Source organism: Gossypium arboreum, chromosome 1 (genome assembly GCF_025698485.1).
Source record: "Gossypium arboreum isolate Shixiya-1 chromosome 1, ASM2569848v2, whole genome shotgun sequence".
In the NCBI taxonomy this organism is placed as follows: domain Eukaryota; kingdom Viridiplantae; phylum Streptophyta; class Magnoliopsida; order Malvales; family Malvaceae; genus Gossypium; species Gossypium arboreum.
Window position 1 is genome coordinate 114,745,067 of NC_069070.1, and position 20,854 is coordinate 114,765,920.

The window sequence follows — 20,854 nt, forward strand, 5'->3', positions numbered from 1 at the left end:
TGAATAAAAAGATTATCAAATGAAATATTAACAAAATTGAACAAGTAATTGTCGTCATGATTTAAGAAACCTAGTTTCAAATATCAGTTTCATTGATTTACAAATTTGCAAAACCATGCATACTCTGCTTTCCTCAGTCAAAGTATTCTGAGCAAATTATTTCAAAGAAAATGAATGAAAGTAGAATGAAGTTGACAGTTCTACCGAGGAGAACAGATTATAAATGCATGCCCTGAATTCATAGGTTTTTAATCAAGAGAAGAGATAGATTTCAAACAAAGTAGAGATTAATATCCCCCGAAAAAAAAAAAAAACACAAGTATCTAGAGTATAGATTGTAAAGTTACCTGACAAGGATCATACAATTACACGTCTCAGTTAGAAAATATGATTGAAGGAATGTGTTGGACTTTGTAGAAATCTTCTCTTCCTTGCACCATTTTATCTTTAAATTCCTTTGGCATATACTCAATCTTCAATTCTTGGAGGGTTGTAATGAATCTCAATCCATCTGGAAGCATCTTCAGTTTTTCACAACGTCTAATCTCCAAATAGCGTAGAGCAGGCACGGCTCCTTCTTCCACCTCCCACTCCTCCAAATTCCAAAGGCATTTAAGGGTTAGAGACTCAAGTTTAAGAAAATGGGGTGCAGAGCAAACCATTTCCTTTCCAATGAAAGCATTCTCATATAATTCCAGAACCCTTAAATTGGGCAGCTTCTCTAGTGTTGGCATAGGATCTTCCACAAGCTTGCACTCTCTCAAGTGTACATATGCGATACTCGAAGAGAAATGTTGAAAATTTGGTAACTTCTCTATGTTCACTTCTAATATCAACTCACACAAATTAACACAACTTGAAAAGAGGTGAGCTAGTACTTTTGGATCTATTCCTTCATTATTCCAAATATACAAGGACCGAAGGTAGTCACTTGCTATAATTGGCAGATTCTTATCCAGCTCCTCCTTAAAATCGAAAGGCCCACAAATTCCCAACTTTCTAAGTTTTGTGAATTTGGAAAGATCTGCAACGAAGCAGTTCCTTGTGTTGAAGTTAATTAGTGTTAAAATGTCTGTCAATGTGTGCAACTTCAATTTGGTCTCATCAGTCATCCTCTCTGGGAGATACAAATGTCTTAACTGTTCCAACTTCCATATTATGTTAGGTACATAATTATACATATCTTCAGTAAGACCATAAATTCTTAAATCCAAGGTTTGCAAACACCTTAAGTTGCCCAGAGACGAAGGGATTTTTGGCCAATTGAATTGAATACCATGTAAATTCAAGAATCTAAGATGGATGAGATTACCTATAGCACTAGATAACTTACATCCTGAATATCCTTTCATGTCTCCTTCAAAGCTTAGAACTCTAAGCTTCTTAAGTTTTCCAAACATGTACTTCCAAGATCTCTTCCATTTCAGCATCACACAAACGAACCAGACCAAACAGCAAAAATCCTCCTCATCTCTTTGACCGGGTTCCAAATCGAAATCAAACGGGCTCCAAAAGAACAAGATGGATCTAAGAGGGATACTACTTTTAATGCGCTGAACATGAATGTGTTGATGTACAACAATTCTACGGACTGCCCTCGTATTGGATGGAGACAATGAGGAATCATTGATGATGCTGAGAAATTTTTCTTGCTTTGCTATTGACAGGCAAAGATCTCTCATTAGATCGTGCATGTGGCAAGTTCTGACCTTCAAGGTTGGGTCTCTTTCCCTAACTTGAACCATACACCTTTCCACAAGCTCATCTAAGAAGCCTTCTGCAACATCCTCCATAACTTCTCCATTTCCTTCATCCTCTGTTGATGATACAATGCCTTCTGCAACCCATAGTTGAATCAATGTTTGTGCAGGTATCTGGTAATCTTCTGGAAATTGGCTCAAATAAAGGAAACATGGTCTTAAATAAGGCGGCAAATCATCATAACTCAAGGCTAACACATGCTCAATATGTTGGGCACCTCCTTTGCCTTTCTTTAAGTATGATTTAGTATTTTTATGCACAATTTGCCATTCATATATTGAACTCTTTGTAGCCAAAATGCCTCCCAATACAATGATGGCTAACGGCAGCCCTGCACATTGATGAACCATTTTCTTCCCCAATTCTTTCATTTTTGCATCAGTTATGTTTTCTGAAAAATAAAAATAAAAAACACAATTACTATTCATCGTTAGCATCACGGACAGCTTTTCATTATTTTGAATTAAAAAAAAAAAAACATCATCGTATGTGATTTCTTACAAATTAGGTGTGCTAAATTAAGTGAATTCTAATTTAATTTTTTTATTATCAAATCACTCAAAATAAATAGAAAAAATTATATTTTTAAAATTTCCGGATATAATATACAAAAATATATTATTTAAATCTTAAAACCTCTAAAGTTATAAAAAGTTTGTAATAAAAAATAATTTATATATTATAAAAGTGTTATAATATATTTATTTATAAAAATTATGACTTAAAAATATGGAGAGAATTTATTTATATACCCATACTATATAACATAAAAACAATATGCTTATTAATAAAAAATTATATATTTTAATTATAATTTATTTATTGAAAATAACTTTCTAAAGTTACCCAAAAAATTCATTATTTATAAGAAATGTTTTCAAAGTTACGGACAATTTACAAAAGTTATATATTGTAATTTTTTTATTTTTTAAATAAGTTTATATAAATTTTATAATTAAAGCTACAAATTATTTGGACAATGAATCCAAATATTAGAAGTAAACTAGGTGTTCTTGCAATATATCGTGACGAATGATAACATTTGAGAGAATAGTGTCAGATACAAATATTATAGACAGTTGGTAAACTATTTAATTTAAGACATTTAAGACTTCAAAATGTGATTAAGAAGGCATTTATTGTTCTAAAAAATTATTTTCTATATTAACATCGCATTAGTATAGAATAAAAAACAAGGTTGCATTGTATCAACATATTGTATATTTCATAACTTCAATCATAGGTAAAATTGAGATGATTCATACTTCAGTAAAGCATATAGAAGAATGATAACTTAACAATCTTAATGATCTAAATTCAAATTCAAATAATGATGAACTTGGTTGACCAACAAATGATGATAATGAATATATGTTAAATTTTAAAAAGGAATAATTAAACAAATATGCACTAGAATAATTAAATAAAATTGCATGTGATGTATACTTTTTTTTTTTTTGCTACTTTTATTAATAACCGTGTAATCAATTACTTTTTAGACTAAACTAATACGTATGATGATTTTTATTTTTGTTACTTGTTTAAAAATATTTTATCAGATTAATAATTTTTATAATAATTAATATTATAAAAATTATGTAATTGTGTAATTAAAATTTGTACTATCAAACATGACATAGAGATTATAACGTAATTACACTTTGTTAACGAAACATGTTGAAGGAATTACAATTCTTTGTAATTACAAGATAGTATAATAATTATCTTAATAATTACACTTTCATTCAATTATCTGAACATGATAAAATTATGGCATACGTACAAAAAACGTTACATCAAACAAATATCATCAATGTAAAAGGAAATATTTATAAAAATAATAAAATCTTAAAGTAAAACTCTTAAACTAAAAATCATAAAAGTAAAAGAATATCTAAAATTTTAGAAAATTCCAAAAAATCTATAAAAGATATGAATTTATTTTATGAAATTACAAAATTGTTAAAAGCGTTTAAAAATTCAAAACTATTTCTAACATTCTTTCAAAAAAAATTATTTCTAACATTATAAAAAATTATATATACAAATTTGAATTATAGAAAATTTAGATTAAAAAGATACAAAATATTATTTTTATATACAAAATTTTACTAAAATGATTTTTAAATGAAAAAATGAATTTTTAAACGTTACTTTTTCTAAAATTATAATGAAAATAATCACAAGATCGGCATTGTCATTTCTAAAAAGATAAAAATAAACACATAATATTTCAATATTCCTGTTAGTTTTGAAAGAAAAATTAATCGTTAAATTTTTATGTTGAGGAAAAATTTGCCATTATTTTTTAGAAAATTAAAAAACAATTACAGAAAAAAATACACTTCAATGAATTTGAGACAAAAATAATATTTTTAAAATTTTAATACTAGAAAAAATTTAATTATACAAAAATAATATTTGTAATATTTTTTGAATTTATATGAAATAATATTCTTATAAAATCTGTTTTTAATAATTTTAATTTTTAAATTTATATAGAATATAATTATAATTAAAGAAATTCTAAATTGTTTTATAATTTTATGTAATTTTTAGTTTAGTTTTTTAAGTTTATAATTTAAAAAAAAGGTTTATTTTGCATTATTATTTTAGAATTTGTTATGACTTCTAGTTATCAAAAATAAATTAACAATTTTATTTTAAAAGTTTTCAAATCTTAAAAATACAATTTAATTATCTAATAGTTGTGAGTTAATTTACAAATTTAATAAAATTTCAAACTTAAATTAATTTTATAAATATTAAATTATATTATGAAAGCGTATTAATAGCTTATATGCATTTTCACGTATTAATAATGACTTTATTATAAGTACTATTTTATCTATCATAATTTAATAAATTGTAGACTACAATGTTATCCATATCTAGTACAAAATTATTACTATGTTATTCAGGGTGAATCCAGAGGTTAGTAGGTACTCCACTGCTTCCACTGCTTCTAAAATAGAAAATTTTCTATTTTGACTGTTTAAAATTTATATTAATAAAGGTAAATTTATAATTTGACCCTTAAAAATGATAAAATTTTGATTTAATCTTTAAAAATTATAATCTAATTTCGCGCCCTAAAATTTTTTAGCTTTGCCCTTGATGTTAATGCAATTTTTTAATTATTTATTAAAATATTAATTATTCACTAAATATTTTACTAATTTAAAGCTTCCGAGTTCAGAATTGTTTAACATATTAACTAATCTTAAATAACATATAAGTTCAAATAATTTCAAACTTTTAAAAGCATAATTACAATATTATGCTATCAAAGAGTTAAGATTTGAAAATATGAAAATTATTTTACCTTTTGTTAATAGCTTACCTAACATTTACAAATATTATCATAAAATTGATTATTATATATGTAATTATTTAATATTATCTTTTATAACATTTTTGCTCATAATTTTTAATAAGGATTTTATTTTATTTAAAAAGAAATGTATACTTGATTGTGAATTAACCTTTCTAATTATAATAATTTAAATTCAAATAAATTAATAAAAATTAAATACTTAAGCACGTATAGTTTAAAGGATAAATCTCAAAAGTACACTTAACTTCAACATGCATTGTTATATATAAACTTTGATTTGTGTAATTTTATGCATCTAAATTCAATTTAATTCAATTTTTAAAACTACTAACACAATTATCGACATAATACTATTTTAAGTTTACAGATTGCATAAATATACTTTATAACTTTTAATATAAAAATATAAATAAAAGAACTTGAGCAATAAATCTAGAATGAATGTATTAAAATAAGATAAAGATAATAAGTACCTGTAGAATATGGCTGTGGAAATGCTATCCTTTGAAATAATTCCCAGCTTTCATCATCGTTTAAACACTGCAATTCATGTAAGTAGTATCCTCTTCTATCTTCATGCGGAACTATCTCTTTATTTCGAGAGGTGAGCAACAACTTGCTGTTAGTGTTCATTGCAATTGGAAAAGCAGATTTAAGACTATCCCAAGCATCTATGCTCCAAATATCATCTAATATCACCAAACATTTGTTATCCTTCAAGAAGTTATGTAACTTTTCTGCTAATTCTTCATCTCTCCTCTCTCTGTCCGCATAATCTAAAATTTGAAGACTAGACAATATGTCTTTCCAAACTCTTATTTTTTGGAATTGTTGAGAAACATATACCCAAGCCAAGTGATTGAAATGACCAATAACATGGCTATGGCGGTATAGTCTCTAGGCAAGAGTGGTCTTGCCAAGACCACACATTCCCCATATGGAAACAACCTTGCAATCGCTTTCATCATCAACAAGAATTGACACCAACTTCTTGATATCATCATGCAACCCAACAACGTTATCGTCGACAATATGAGGATAAGGCCGTCTCAATTCTCGCCTTTGATTTGAAGAACTTGTACCTGCTCCATCCCTTGGCTGTTTTACATCATAGGTTTGTAATCGGCGAGTCAATCGGGTGATTCTGGCTGTGATTTTCTGAACCTCGCACTTGGTTTAGCAGAGCAACCCTCCCTCGTTAAGGATGCAAGCAAATCTTTTGATGACATTAGAGAAACCTCCTTTCCTTCTAGGTGCAACTTTGAGAGCAAAAGTCTCAATCACATCTTCGGCACCATACGCCAATTCTCTGATTTCATTAATACTGGTGCGCACCACCTTATTATCAACTTTCCTCGCGTTTGCCTCCTTCAGGAAACTTTGTATCCATTCAAGCTCCTGCAAATCCTCAACTTGGTCCTTCACGCCCATCAACGATGTGACTTCTGAGTTAGCAACCTCCCAACAAATCGGACAATGATGAAATGGTGAGAAATTCATGATTTTGTTTTAGAAAAAATTCAAGCAAAGAAAATCTGTGTTTTCTGATAACATTGATATTGCCCCTTTATGGTGTTCAAAGTTTTAAACAAAGAATTAATCTTGCTTGTGGAATGGGTTTAAGTGATTCAAAATGTTGCATAAAAGCTTAAGAATAAAATATTAATTATTAACCATTCCCTGCTGCAACCTTGAAGCAAAGAACAAACGGGAACACGATAAACTTTGTTCGTTAAAGGGAAAACCAATTCCTGCTTTAATATATTATGTATATCACTTGTTAGAATTAAGTGACCCAAATTCTTATTTAAATAAAATACGATGGAAAATAAAATAAAAGTAAAATCCATATAGAACTAGACTTCTTTTATTTTATTTTAGAATAAGGTTTTTAAACCTTATTAAACTCCATCTATTTTATATTGATTAGGATAAGGTGTTTCAATCCTACTAGAATATGGCTTTGCAAGCCTATAAATAGACATAGTCTATTCCTCTTGTATTTGAGTAAAAATTTTTTCGACATAGTGAATTTTCTTCTCCTCCTCCGTGGTTTTTTTCCGAAAGGGTTTCACGTAAAATTTATGTATTCTTTATTTTTATTTATTTTATTCTATTTTATTTTTCACAAATTGGTATCGAGCTTCCGGTTATTCATCTCGATCATGGTAATGGCGTCTTTGAAGTATGAAATTCATTGTTGGATCGCAACACCGATTTGCGTTGTGGCAAATTAAGATGCAAGCGCTTCTTGTACGATGGATCTAGAGGATGCCCTCGCTAGGATAGATAAGATGCCTTCGACATTAACAGATGAAGAGAAGAAGCGTAAGGATCGAAAGGCATTAACACAATTACATCTCGCATTTGTCCAACGAAATTTTACAGATGTGATGAAAGAGAAAACCGCCACGCATTATGGAAGAGGCTAGAACAAATATGTATGTCGAAAACTCTAACAAGCAAGTTGCATATGAAGCGGCGTCTTTATGCTCATCGCTTGGAGGAAGGTGTGTTCAGACACGAACACTTAACAAAGTTGTTTAAAGAAATTCTCTCAAACTTGGAGGCCATGGAGGTTCAAGATGATAAGGAAGATCTAGGGTTGATTCTACTTTGTTCGTTGCCCCTTATTCAACCTTTAGAGACACGATTTTATATAGCCGCGAGTCTCTCACAGTTGATGAGGTTTATGATTCTTTAACCTCGTATGATAAGATAAAACATCTTGTGGTTAAACCCAACTCTCGTGGAGAGGGTCTCATTGTTCGTGGGAGACAAGACCTAATGTTGATGATGATCGTGGTAGAACACAGAACGGAATCCTCGTGGTAAATCTAAGGGTAGATCGAAATCTTCAAACAGAGGTAAAACTTGCAACTTCGCAAGAAGAAATGGCACATTAAACTGAAAGTGCTATAAGCTACAAAATAAGATTAAAAGGAGGTCATGAATCAAAAGGAAAACAAACGTAAAATTCGGTGAAGTGATGTTGTAGAAGACTACAATGATGGTGAACTTCTAGTTGCTTCATCAATGATTCTAAAGTAAGCGAGGAGTGGATACTTGATTCAGTCGCACCTTCCACATGAGTCCCAATCGGGATTGGTTTACAACTTATGAAACAAGATCTCAAGGTGTTGTTTTGATGGGAAATAATGCTTCATGTAAAATCGCAGTGTTGGAACAATTAAAGTTAAGATGTTTGATGGAGTTGTCGAACACTTAGTGACGTGCGGCATGTTCCGTAATTGAAAAGAAATTTAATTTCGTTGAGTACTCTTGATTCAAAAGGGCATGATACACACCGAAAGTGGGGTTTTAAAGATTTCAAAGGGTCCCTTGTTGTGATGAAAGGGCAAAGAAAGATTGCCAAGTTATATGTTTCTGTGGTTCTATCATATCGGTGATGCAATTGCCGCTTCTCTTCCTTGTCGATGATGATATTACTAAACTTTGGCATATGCGCCTAGGGCATATGAGTGAGAATGGCATGGCGAAATTAAGCAAAAGAGGACTTCTTAATGGGCAAGGAATTTGCAAACCGAATTTCGTGAGCACCGTGTTTTTGGGAAGCAAAAGAGAGTTCGATTCACTAGAGGAATCCATAACACGAAGGAAACGTTGGAGTATATCCATTCGATCCGTGGGGCCGCCCGAGTGCCTTCGAGAGGTGGAGCTAATTATATGCTAACCTTTATTGATGATTTTTCCGAAAAGTTTGGGCGTTCTTCCGAAGCGAAAAGCGATGTGTTTTCCACATTTAAGTCTTGGAAAATTATGATTGAAAAAAGACGGAAAACAGATAAAATACCTCCGCATGCACAATGGCTTAGAGTTCGCTCGATGAGTTTAATAGATTGTGCAAGTCGGGGGATCATGAGACACTTGACAGTCATTATACTCCACAAAGAAAACGGCGCTGCGAACGAATGAACAGAACGATCATGGAGAAGGTTCGATGTATGTTGTCAAATGCCAACTTACCAAGTCATTTTGGGCGTAAGCCTTTCATCGCATGTTTTTGATCAACCGATCTCCATCCGCTGCCATTGAGAAAAAGACTCCACAAGAGGTATGGTCCGTAATCCCGCTAATTATTCGATTTAAAGATTTTTGGGTGTCTCCGCGATGCTCATGTTGATAATGGAAAATTGGAACCGAGATCCATTAAATGCGTTTTCTTGGTTATAAAGTGGTGTAAAAGGCTATAAGTTATGGTGTCCGAAAATAGAAAAGTTGTGATTAGCAGAGATGTTGTTTTTATGAAACCGCTATGCTACCTAACTTATCTCTTAAAGACTCTTCCAATAAAGAAAACCAAAAGCGGTGGAGCATCGATTAATACGTAATCAACTCCTCAAGCCAAGACAAAATTGAGAATAGAGTTGCTTCTTCACCGCAATACTCTATCGCCAAAAACAGGACAAGAAGAGAAATTAAACCTCCAAAGAAGTATGCCGAGGTTGATCTAGTTGCTTATGCTTTAAATGTGGTGAAGATATAGATGCTAATCAAGAGCCATTTAATTATTCGAGGCGATTAGTCAGTGAAGACTCGTAAAAGTGGATGTTTGCTATGCAAGAGGAGATGGAATCACTCCACAAAAAAGTAACATGGGATCTTGTAAAACTTCCTAAAGGTAAAAAGGTCGCTCGTTGTAAATGGGTGTTTAAAAAGAAAGAAGGGACTCTAGGAGTTGAAGAACCCGGATATAAAGCAAGGCTTGTTGAAAAGGGTTATAGTCAAATTCCGTGAGTGGACTTCACAGATGTGTTCTCTCCAGGTTGTTAAGCATAGTTCGATTCGAGCTTTGCTTGGTATTGTTGCCATGCATGATTTGGAGCTTGAGCGCTTAGATGTAAAACCGCATTTTGCATGGAGAACTTGAGGAAGATATTTACATGCAACAACCGGAGGGTTTTATAGTCTCGAAAAAGAAGACTATGTTTGCTTGTTGAAAAAGTCCCTTTACGGTTTGAAACAATACCAAGACAAAGGGTACAAGAGGTTTGATTCCTTTATGACTTCTCATGATTTCAAAAGAAGTAGTTTTGACAAATTGTGTCTACTTTAAGAAAAATGTTGATGGTTCTTTTGTGTATCTACTTCTTTATGTTGATGACATGTTGATAGCAAAGAAAAGATAAAAGAGAGATAAGAAAGGTTAAAGCCCAACTAAGTGAAGAATTTGAGATGAAAGATTTAGGACCAAAGAAAGAAGATACTTGGTATGGAGATTCTCGAGATAGAAAAGCAAGTAAATTGTACCTAAGTCGGAAGGGTACATTGAGAAAGTTCTTTGCGTGTTCAATATGCAGAGTGCTAAGCCCGTTAGTACTCCTTTAGCGACCCATTTCGGACTTTCATCGGCCTTATCTCTTCAATCGATAATGAGATTGAGTATATGTCACATGTTCCATACTCTAGTGCAAGAGGATCTCTCATGTATGCTATGGTTTGTTCACGCCCGATTTATCATATGCGGTCAAGGTCAGCTTAGCGATACATGGCGAATCTCGTAAAGAACACCGGAAAGCGCTTCAAAGGATTTTAAGATACTTACGAGGCACTACTAATGTTTGCTTACAGCTTGGAAGAACTAAAGATGGAGTTATAGGGTATGTTGATGCTGATTTTGCTGGAGACCTTGATAGAAGAAGATCTCTCACAAAGTTACGTCTTTACAATCGAGGTTGTGCAATTAGTTGGAAAGCCACTTTGCAAACTACGATCGCTTTGTCTACCAATCAAGTCGAGTACATGGCGATTATTGAGGCTTGTAAAGAAGCTATTTGGTTGAAGGGACTATTTAGTGAACTCAATGAAGACCTTCAAATCAAGACAAGATTTTGTGACAATGAGTGCCATCTTTCTTACAAAAGATCAAATGTTTCATGAGAGAACAAAACACATTGATATTCGGTATCATTTTGTTCGTGATATTATTGCTCGTGGTGATATTGTTGTGAGCAAAATTAGCACTCATGAAAATCCTGCAGATATGATGACTAAGTCACTTCCTATAACCAAGTTTGAGCATTGCTTAGACTTGGTTGGTGTTCATTGTTGAAGTTAAACCCTTAAGGGTTTTTGGAAGAGGTGAAGAACTTGTTTATTGAAAGTTCGCGATGAAGAACTTGTTCATTGAGAATTTGTGTCAAGGTGGAGATTGTTAGAATTAAGTGACCCAAATTTTATTTAAATAAAATACGATGGAAAATAAAATAAAAGTAAAATCCATATAGAACTAGACTTCTTTTATTTTATTTTAGAATAAGGTTTTAAACCTTATTAAACTCCATCTATTTTATATTGATTAGGATAAGGTGTTTCAATCCTACTAGAATATGGCTTTGCAAGCCTATAAATAGACATAGTCTATTCCTCTTGTATTTGAGTAAAAAAATTTTCGACATAGTGAATTTTCTTCTCCTCTGCCCGTGGTTTTTTTCCCGAAAGGGTTTCCACGTAAAATTTATGTGTTCTTTTTTTTTATTTATTTTATTCTATTTTATTTTTCACATCACTAAACCACATCAATCAATTTACATTGGCTTATCTAATTATATGTTATTTTTAACCCCAAAGAGTATTCTCTCAAGTCTCAGCTCAGGCAACTAAACGCAAGCTTGAACATTAAGTAGTAGGAATAGAATACTGGTTTGCCCCCACCAAAGCAGTTATCATTAATTCATCACTATTAATTGTCTCCATAAAGCTAAAAGAGCAAGAAAAGGATTTCATTCATACAAATTAAAGAAACAGAATCATATACTTTTCCTTTTAATACAAACTATAATTCCAATAACTCAATTGTGGGTGTGCCGTCAATATTTAGGAAAACCAAAGAATAAATAGAATCAACATCAGGACGAGGATGAGCACCATGTCATGACGACGCAACAGACAACGTCTGGACTAGTCAATATGCCTCGTCAGAATGTGATGACGTGTATTTAACTTAAATTAAGTTTCTTCTCCCAATTAAACTCTAATTAATTTAGTAATATTTTAGTTATATTAGATTTTAATATTAGCCTATTTAAAGGGTCTTTGTAACCCTGTTTAAGGAGTTAATAGAATATCCCTTATGTAAGATTTGATGAAGAGTTTTGGGGAGAGTTTTTGAGAGAGTCTTGTATTTTAGATTCAGGGTTTCTTGTTTCTCCATCTTATACTTCTCTTTTTTTAGTTTTTATCATTTTAGTAATTTTTTGTTTGTGATTTTTATCTTATTCGGAGGAATTTTTCACGAAAATATTTGTATGTTTGATCTTCTCTACATTTTCTATCTCGTTGTTTATACGAGTCGATCCCCAACAAATTGGTAACAAAACCTGGTTCAACTTCTACAAGTCGACTCATTTAAGATAGCAATAATGAGATTCGACATCGAGAAGTTTGACAGAATCACAAATTTCAGCTTGTGGCAAGTTCGGATAACGAAAATTCTAGTTCAAAATGGTCTGGAAAAGATCGTTACAGGGTAAAAGCTAGCGGATGCGAATTAAACAGAGTAGGAAGAGCTTGATGAGAAGACACTTTTAACAATTCAATTGTATCTCACTAACAATGTTTTGCAAGTACTTACGGAAAAATGACAACAACCCTATGGAGAAAATTAGAAGCCCTTTATATGACAAGATCTATCGCAAATCGCTTGGTATTTAAACAACGATTATACACGTACTTTATGAATGAATGTGAGAACCATAGGGTCAATCAATTTGTTACTCTATTTCAAAAGAAAGTCGTGATTAATATAGATGATGAAGATCAGACTAAGCTATTATTGTGCTTTTTGGCCCATTCGTATAAAAATTTTAGGGAAACCTTGATTTATGGTAGAGATAAAACCTAATTTGAATATGTGAAGGGTAACTTGTTGAGTAAGAAAAAACCATATAATGAGTTAGGTTTGGGTAGCAAGTTTGGTAGTTAAGCCTCGCTTTTGATTAATAGAGGCATGCAACAGTCTAAGGAATAAGGTCAAAACAAATTTAGATCAAGATCGAAGTCGAGGAATCTTGACAAGACATGTTACTATTGTAAGAAGTTGGGTTATACAAAGACAGAATGTTATAAGTTGAAAAGTAAAAACAGGAGGGCTACTAAGAGTGACGAGAAATAGAAAGTTGAGGTAGCCGATGCTAATGTAGCCGAGAATAATGGTGATGATTAGTTACTAGTGTCTACGATTGAAAGGTCTAAGCCTACGTCTGAGTGGATTCTAGATTCGGGGTGCTCTTCCCATGTGTCTAAACAAAAACTTATTCTCCACATACAGTTCAGTTGAAGGTGGAGTTGTGCTTATGAGGAACAATTCACCTCGTAAGGTAATCAGTATTAGTACCGTTCATATCAAGATTTACGACGAAATTATCAAGACACTTTCAAATGTCAGGCACGTGTCTGATGTAAATATGAATCTCATCTCCTTGCGAAGTTTAGACTTGAAGGGTTGTAAGATCATCATGGAGTCAAGCAACATTAAGGTATCTCGTGGAGTTCTCGTTCTAATGAGAGGTCAAAAGACTGACAGTTTTTATTCTCTACAGGATTTAACGGTGATCGGTAAAATAGAAATTTCCTTATGTGTTAAGGAGCCGGAGTTGACTCATTTGAAGTACAAGCGACTTGGTCATACAAATGAAAAAGGTATGATTATTTTGAATAAGAGAGGTTCTCTTTCAGGTGCAGGAATTGAAAAAAGATAGAGCATTGTGTTTATGGGAAGTAGACACAAGTCAAATTTGATTTGGCAGTTTAGAAAACTAAAACTCTTCCAATTGCAAAGTTCAAGTACTTCTTGGACTTGGTTAATATCCTTCAAAAATCAAGTTAGGCCCCTCATAGGGCTTGACAAAGAAGACGTTGCGTAAATACAAGTCAATGTGGAGATTTATGAGGTGTGTCTCGCATTTTCGAGTAAACTAATGAAGAAATAGAATCGACGTCACGATGAAGAGGAGCATGACATCGTGCCATGTATTCAACTTAAACCGAGTTTATTCTTTCAATTAAACTCTACTATCTTTTTCCAATTAAACTCTGATTAGTTTAAGAATATTTTAGTCATAATAGGACTTTAATATTAGCCTATTTAAAGGATTTTTGTAACCCTGAGAGAGTTTTATATTTCAGATTCAGGGTTTATTTGTTTTTCTATTTTGTACTCTTTTTTCAATTTTTTTTCCATTTTAGTGAAACTTTTCTTTACCCTTGCTTTTTATCCTCTTCAGATGAGTTTTCTAGGTAAATATTTATTTGTTTGATCTTCCCTACCTTTTCTATCTCGTTGTTTATACGGGTAGATCCCCAAGATCAATACTATACGTATTGTTTTGATTATAAAGGGACAAAAAATATCCCCTGAAACCTTTCATGGTTGGTTAGATAAAATTAAACTATTTAAACAAACATAGTTAGTCTTCAAATAAATATTTCAATTCAACAATTTTTATTTCTTTTTGAAAGCAAATTTACAATAATACAGACTGCATTACAGATCGAAACTCTTTTTAGTAAATGATTGAAGTATGAATTTTTAGGATGAATTTGGTGCTTGGAAATTTAGGATGTTATTTTTTGAGGGAAATTCTGTACTAATTTATGACATTGTAAGGCGTGAGTCCACTCAAATTAAGTGATAACCAAAAACAGGGGAAGAAGAAACAAAAATGAAAAGGGGAGACATAAAACCGTTGTTAAAGAGAAATAAAATCAACAAGATAGCTAAACAATATTATTGAGTAATATTATTGGATTTGGAAGGTAAGAGGCAAGACAAAAAAAAAAAAAAAAATGTTGAAGTTTAGTGCATTTTTCTTTTTCTTTTAAGTGTAGATAACATTTGAAACTATAAAGTAGAGAAATGGGAAAGCAAAAGTTGAGATTAATCTTGCTTATGGACCAGGTTTAAGTGATTCTGGTTACAATGTTATTGGATTCCATTTCTTTTATGTTGAAATCAAATAATAAAGTGATAACCAAAAACAGGAGGGGAAGAAACAAAATTAAAAGGAGATGAAGTTGAGGAGTCATATTATTGATAAGAATAAGAGTATTTAACTACAAGTTTTAGACCAAACCAAAGAGGTTCCATTGATCAACGGACACCGTAAGGTAGAAGATACAATATAACATCAGAATAGAGAATTTTACAACATTAGAAAAAGGGTGGCCACAAATCAACATAAACCAATGGCAGTCCCTCCTTTTACCTGCAAAACCAATACAAGTCATTATAAAACTTAGGTTGAAATTAATCAATCTGATTATTTTCTGAATAAAAAGATTATCAAATGAAATATTAACAAAATTAAACAAGTAATTGTCCTCATGATTTAAGAAACCTAGATTCAAATTCATTACCTTATTGATGCACTGAATTGAGCATGACACCACCCTTGACAATAGGTTCTCCTGAAAAAAGGATGTCAATTTCATTGATTTACAAAGATTCCAAATTTGCAAAACTATGCATAGTCTATTTTTGTTGAAGTTAGTTCCCATGCAACATATGCAGCTCATGCAAATTCATGCACATAAGTTATCCGGGTAAAGTACGTGTAAGAATCCATGCACATAAGTTTCTCGGGTAAAGTACGTGCAACTGAAGATGTTAATGCTACTGCTTCATTTCAGTTTCATTTTGTTACCTTTTAACAATGTTTTTGTAATTTAGTTCATTTTGAATTATGTTTGGATGACAAGTTAATGTAACTTAATGGTCAAAGAGCTGGTTACCAGCTTTGTTTAAGTGTGCAAGTAATATCACCTAGTTCCAATGTAATAAGTGGAGTTAGGTAGTGTTTAGGTGATGAATTTATTGTTTTTGACCAGCCAATGTCTGGTATATGTAATAGCTTTAAGCCAATGTTTCTTTTGAATGAAATCATTAGATTTTCTTTCCATATGCTCTATCTTTCTTTGCCTTCAAAATTCTGTTCTTCATTCCTGGCAGTAGCTCAAAGCTTGAACTCCAAGTATTTTTCCTTCATTCTTTATTCGGGTAAAATACGTTGCTATTAAAATCCAGATTGAAGTTCTTACTTCATCCGGCTAAAGTGTGTCTAACACCAACAATTGGTATCTAGAGCCCTTATCTTAGTGGACCTGTTATAGTTGGATCACATACTGATGGCTTCATCAAGCTTCTCGCAGTTTTTAATGGAGAAGGATATCACATTACAAGATGAAAACCTACCTCCAGGCATTTGATCTATAGGAGGTAGTTAACTCAGATGTTGAACCAGAACCATTGAGAGCAAATCCAACAGTGGCTCAAATGAAGTAGTACTCTGAAGAAAAAAGTAAAAAGCACAAGGCCATGTCATGCATTCAGAACTGTGTTTCTGATGTAATTTTTACTAGAATCATGGCTTGTGAAACACCAAAACAAGTCTGGGACAAACTCAAGGAGGAGTTCCAAGGTACAGATAGGACAAGGCAGCAGTAGTTTTTGAATCTAAGAAGGGAGTTCGAGAACTTGAAGATGAAGGAAGAAGAAACTGTCAAGAAGTATTCTAACAGAACCATGGCTGTAGTTAACAGCATAAGGCTCCTTGGTGAGCAATTTGATGAGGCAAGGATTGTGGAGAAAGTGCTCTCTACCTTACCAGAAAGGTATGAAACAAAAATATCCTCCTTAGAGGATTCAAGAAACCTAGCAAGCATCTCCTTAACTAAGCTCATTAATGTCCTCCATGCTCAGGAGCAAAGGAGAGCTAGCAGGATGGAGGAACACCAAGAGGGTGCTTTCCAAGCTAAAACCAGGTCTGCTTCAAGTTCCTCAGCCTATAAAGGCAAGAAGAACTGGAAAAATAGGCCTAAGCCTGATGATGCAAGAGGAGGAGATCGACTCTGCAGATTTTGTAAAAAACTTGGTCATCCAGAGACTAAATGCTGGTTCAGACTAGATGCTGTGTGTCAACGCTGTAAAAAGAAAGGCCATGTTAAAAGGGTTTGCAAAGAAAAAAGGCAGACTTGGCCAAAACCAACAACACAAGGCTGAAGCTCGGGTAGCTGAAGAAGACAGTGACAATGAGGAGTAGGTCTTTGCGCCTCCCCGCTTCGCTTGCTCGTAAGAAAGTCTCAAATGGTTGACTCTTGACAAAGTGGTTGCACCAACCATATGTCACCAGATGCGCTATTTTCAAGTCCTTAGATGTAAGTCAGAAACACAAGTTAAAGTTGGTAATGGCCACTTTATCAAGGCGTATGAAAGGAGATGTGGTTATTTGCACTCCAACAGGTAACAAGATCATTTCAAATGTTTTGTTAGTTCTTGAAATTGAAAGAAACCTGTTAAGTATAGCTCAGTTAGTTGAAAAAGGCTATACTGTGATGTTCAAAGAAAATGAATGTCAGATTAGTGATCCAAGTGGATCTATGCTCATGTCAGTAGTCATGACAGAAAAGAGCTTTGTTGTGGACTAGAATAAAGGCTTTGATAATGCCTATGCTATTTCTTCTAAAGACTCTAAGCTTTGGCACTAAAGGCTTGGGCATGCCAACTTCAGATCAATGACTCAGATGATCAGTGAAGACTTGGTTGAAAACTTCACCAACTCTGTTGAGGAAGAAGAGGTATGTGAAGTCTGTCAATTGAGAAAACAAGCAAGATCGCCATTTCCTACCAATCAAGCATGGAGAGCCTCTAAGAAGCTATAGCTTGTACACACAGATGTGTGTGGCCCCATAAAGACTGAATCATTGAATGGAAGTAGATACTTCATTTTATTTATTGATGATTACTCTAGGTATTGTTGGGCATATTTTTTCCGGAATAAGTATGAAGTACTTTCAATATTCCAGAAATTTAAAGCTGCAGCAGAAACTGAAACAGGCTATAAACTCAAGACCCTTAGGTCTGATAATGGAACAGAGTATACTTCATCCGGGTTTAATACCTTTTATGATGAAGCTGGCATTAGCCACCAGCTCACCAACACTTATACACCTCAACAAAATGGTGTAAGTGAAAGGAAGAATAAGAGCTTGATGGATATGGCCAGATGTTTATTGTTTGAAAAAATTTGCCCAAGACCATGTAGGCTGAAGCTGTCAATACTGTTGTCTACATTCAGAATAGGCTTCCAACCAAAGCACTTGTTTACAAGACACCTTTTGAGGCTTGGTTCGGGTTCAAGCCATCATTGGCTCATATGAAAGTCTTTGGTTGCCTATGTTACAGCCAAATACCAACTGTAAAGAGGGATAAGTTGTCCAAAAGAGCTATTCCTGGTATTTTAGCCGGGTATAGTATGGTCAATAAGGGCTATAGGATTTTGGACCCTTTAACAAACAAAATTCAAGTAAGCAGAGATGTGATCTTCGATGAAAAAGGATGCTGAAATTAAGAGAAGAATGAGCTAGAGGCTGTTTCTGAAGAGCTAATGGTTGATCATGCTGAACCTAATCAAATTGTCCTGAAATAGACATTGATGACATGCCAGTCAGAGGCACTAGACCTTTAGCTGAAATTTATGAAAGAGCTCAAGTTGCCATAGTGGAGCCATGCAGTTTTGAAGAAGCTGAAGCTGATGAAGGCTAGAAACAGGCTATGGTTGATGAAATTTCCATGATTGAGAAGAACCAGACATGGGAATTGGTTCCTAAACCAGCCAAGAGGAAGGTTATTGGAGTAAAATGGGTCAATCAAGCCAAGCAAAATGCTGATGGAAGCTTGAACAAACTGAAGGCCAGACTTGTAGTCAAAGGATTCAGCCAGAAATATGGCCTGAACTACCTGGAAACATTTGCACCAGTGGCCAGGCTAGACACCATTAGATTGCTGATTGCCTTGGCAGCTCAGATGTAATGGAAAATCCACTAGCTTGATGTGAAGTCTGTATTCCTAAATGGCTTCCTTGAAAAAGAGATCTACATTGATCAGCCTCAAGGCTTCGTTGTGTCTGGCAAAGAACAAATGGTGTACAGGCTTAAGAATGCATTATATGGCCTGAAACAAGCTCCTAGAGCCTGGTATGCTCAAATTGACAGTTACTTGGTCAGTTTGGGATTTAACAGAAGTGTTAGTGAGCCAACACTATATGTCAAGAAGAATGAAGCTGAAATACAGCTTATTGTATCCCTCTATGTCGATGAGCTTTTGGTCATTGGAGGAGATCAAGACATATTGGCTGAATTCAAAGCCAAAATGAAGGACATGTTTGAAATGTCTGACTTGGGGCTAATGACATACTTTTTGGGAATGAAGGTGCGCCAAACAGAAGGAAAAATGTTCTTGGCACAGAGAACATTTACCTTGAAGGTTTTGTCCAAGTTCTCAATGGAGAATTGTAAGCCAACGAGCACTCCTATTGCTGTTGGAATGAAGCTGTCAAGCTAAAGAGATCATGAACCAGTCAATGAGTCTACCTATAGGAGCCTAGTTGGCTGCTTGTTATATTTGACAGCAACTAGGCCAAATATCTTGTTTGCAGTGAGTATGTTATCAAGGTTTATGCATTGCTGTAATGTCCAGCATTTTCAAGCAGCAAAGAGAGTGCTAAGGTACATCAAAGGCACTCTTAACTATGGTGTGTTATTCAACAAAGCTAAAAGTTTGAAATTGAGAGGCTATACTGATAGTGACTGGGCTGGTTCAAGTGATAATGTGAAAAGCACCTCTGGTTATGCTTTTACCTTTGGCTCAACCATGTTTTGTTGGAGCTTAAGGAAACAATCGATGGTGGCTCAATCAATGCAGGTCGGATATGTTGCACCGCCAATGTCAAAATCAAGCCATTTGGCTGAGAAAAATTCTAGCTGATCTTAACCTACATCAAAGGGAGGCAACAGAGATCTTTTGTGACAACAAGTCTGCTGTTGCAATTGCAAAGAATCCTGTCTTTCATGGTAGAACGAAGCACTTCAGCATCAAGTTACATGTGATAAGAGAGATGAACAAGCTCGATAGGTAGAGCTGATTCATTACAAATCAGAGGAACAGGTTGCTGACATTTTCACAAAGGCCCTTGGTGTGTCAAGGTTTATAAAACTAAGAAAGCAGCTAGGTGTTACAAGTATGGAAACTAAGGAGGAGTGTTGAAGTTAGTTCCCATGCAACACATGCAGCTCATGCAAATTCATGCACATAAGTTGTCCGGGTAAAGTACGTGTAAGAATCTATGCACATAAGTTTCCCGGGTAAAGTACGTGCAACTGAAGATGTTAATGCTACTACTTCATCCCAGTTTCATTTTGATACCTTTTAACAATGTTTTTGTAATTTACTTCATTTTGAATTATGTTTGGATGACAAGTTAATGTAACTTGATGGTCAAAGAGCTGGTTACCAGCTTTGTTTAAGTGTGCAAGTAATATCACCTAGTTCCAATGTAATAAGTAGAGTTAGGTAGTGTTAGGTGATGAAGTTATTATTTTTGACCAGCCAATGTCTGGTATATGTAATGGCTTTAAGACAGTGTTTCATTTGAATGAAATCATTAGATGTTCTTTCCATATGCTCTATCTTTCTTTGCCTTCAAAATTCTGTTCTTCATTCCTGGCAGTAGCTCAAAGCTTGAACTCCAAGTATTTTTCCTTCATTCTTTATCCGGGTAAAATACGTTGCTGTTAAAGTCCAGATTAAAGTTGTCACTTCATCCGGTTAAAGTGTGTCTAACACCAACAGTTTTTCTCCAGTTACCAAATTTTACGCAAATTATTTCAAAGAATATGAATGAAAGTAGAATGAAGTTGACAGTTCTACCGAGAAAAATAGATTATAAATGCATACCCTGA

The 20,854-nt window shown here is 33.7% G+C and overlaps 1 pseudogene; it reads right to left on the bottom strand.

Moving 5' to 3' along the window:
• Positions 1-374: 374 nt before the first annotated feature.
• On the bottom strand, positions 375-6,529 carry LOC108481646 (putative disease resistance protein At1g50180; annotated as a pseudogene).
• Between the last annotated feature and the right edge of the window lie 14,325 nt (positions 6,530-20,854).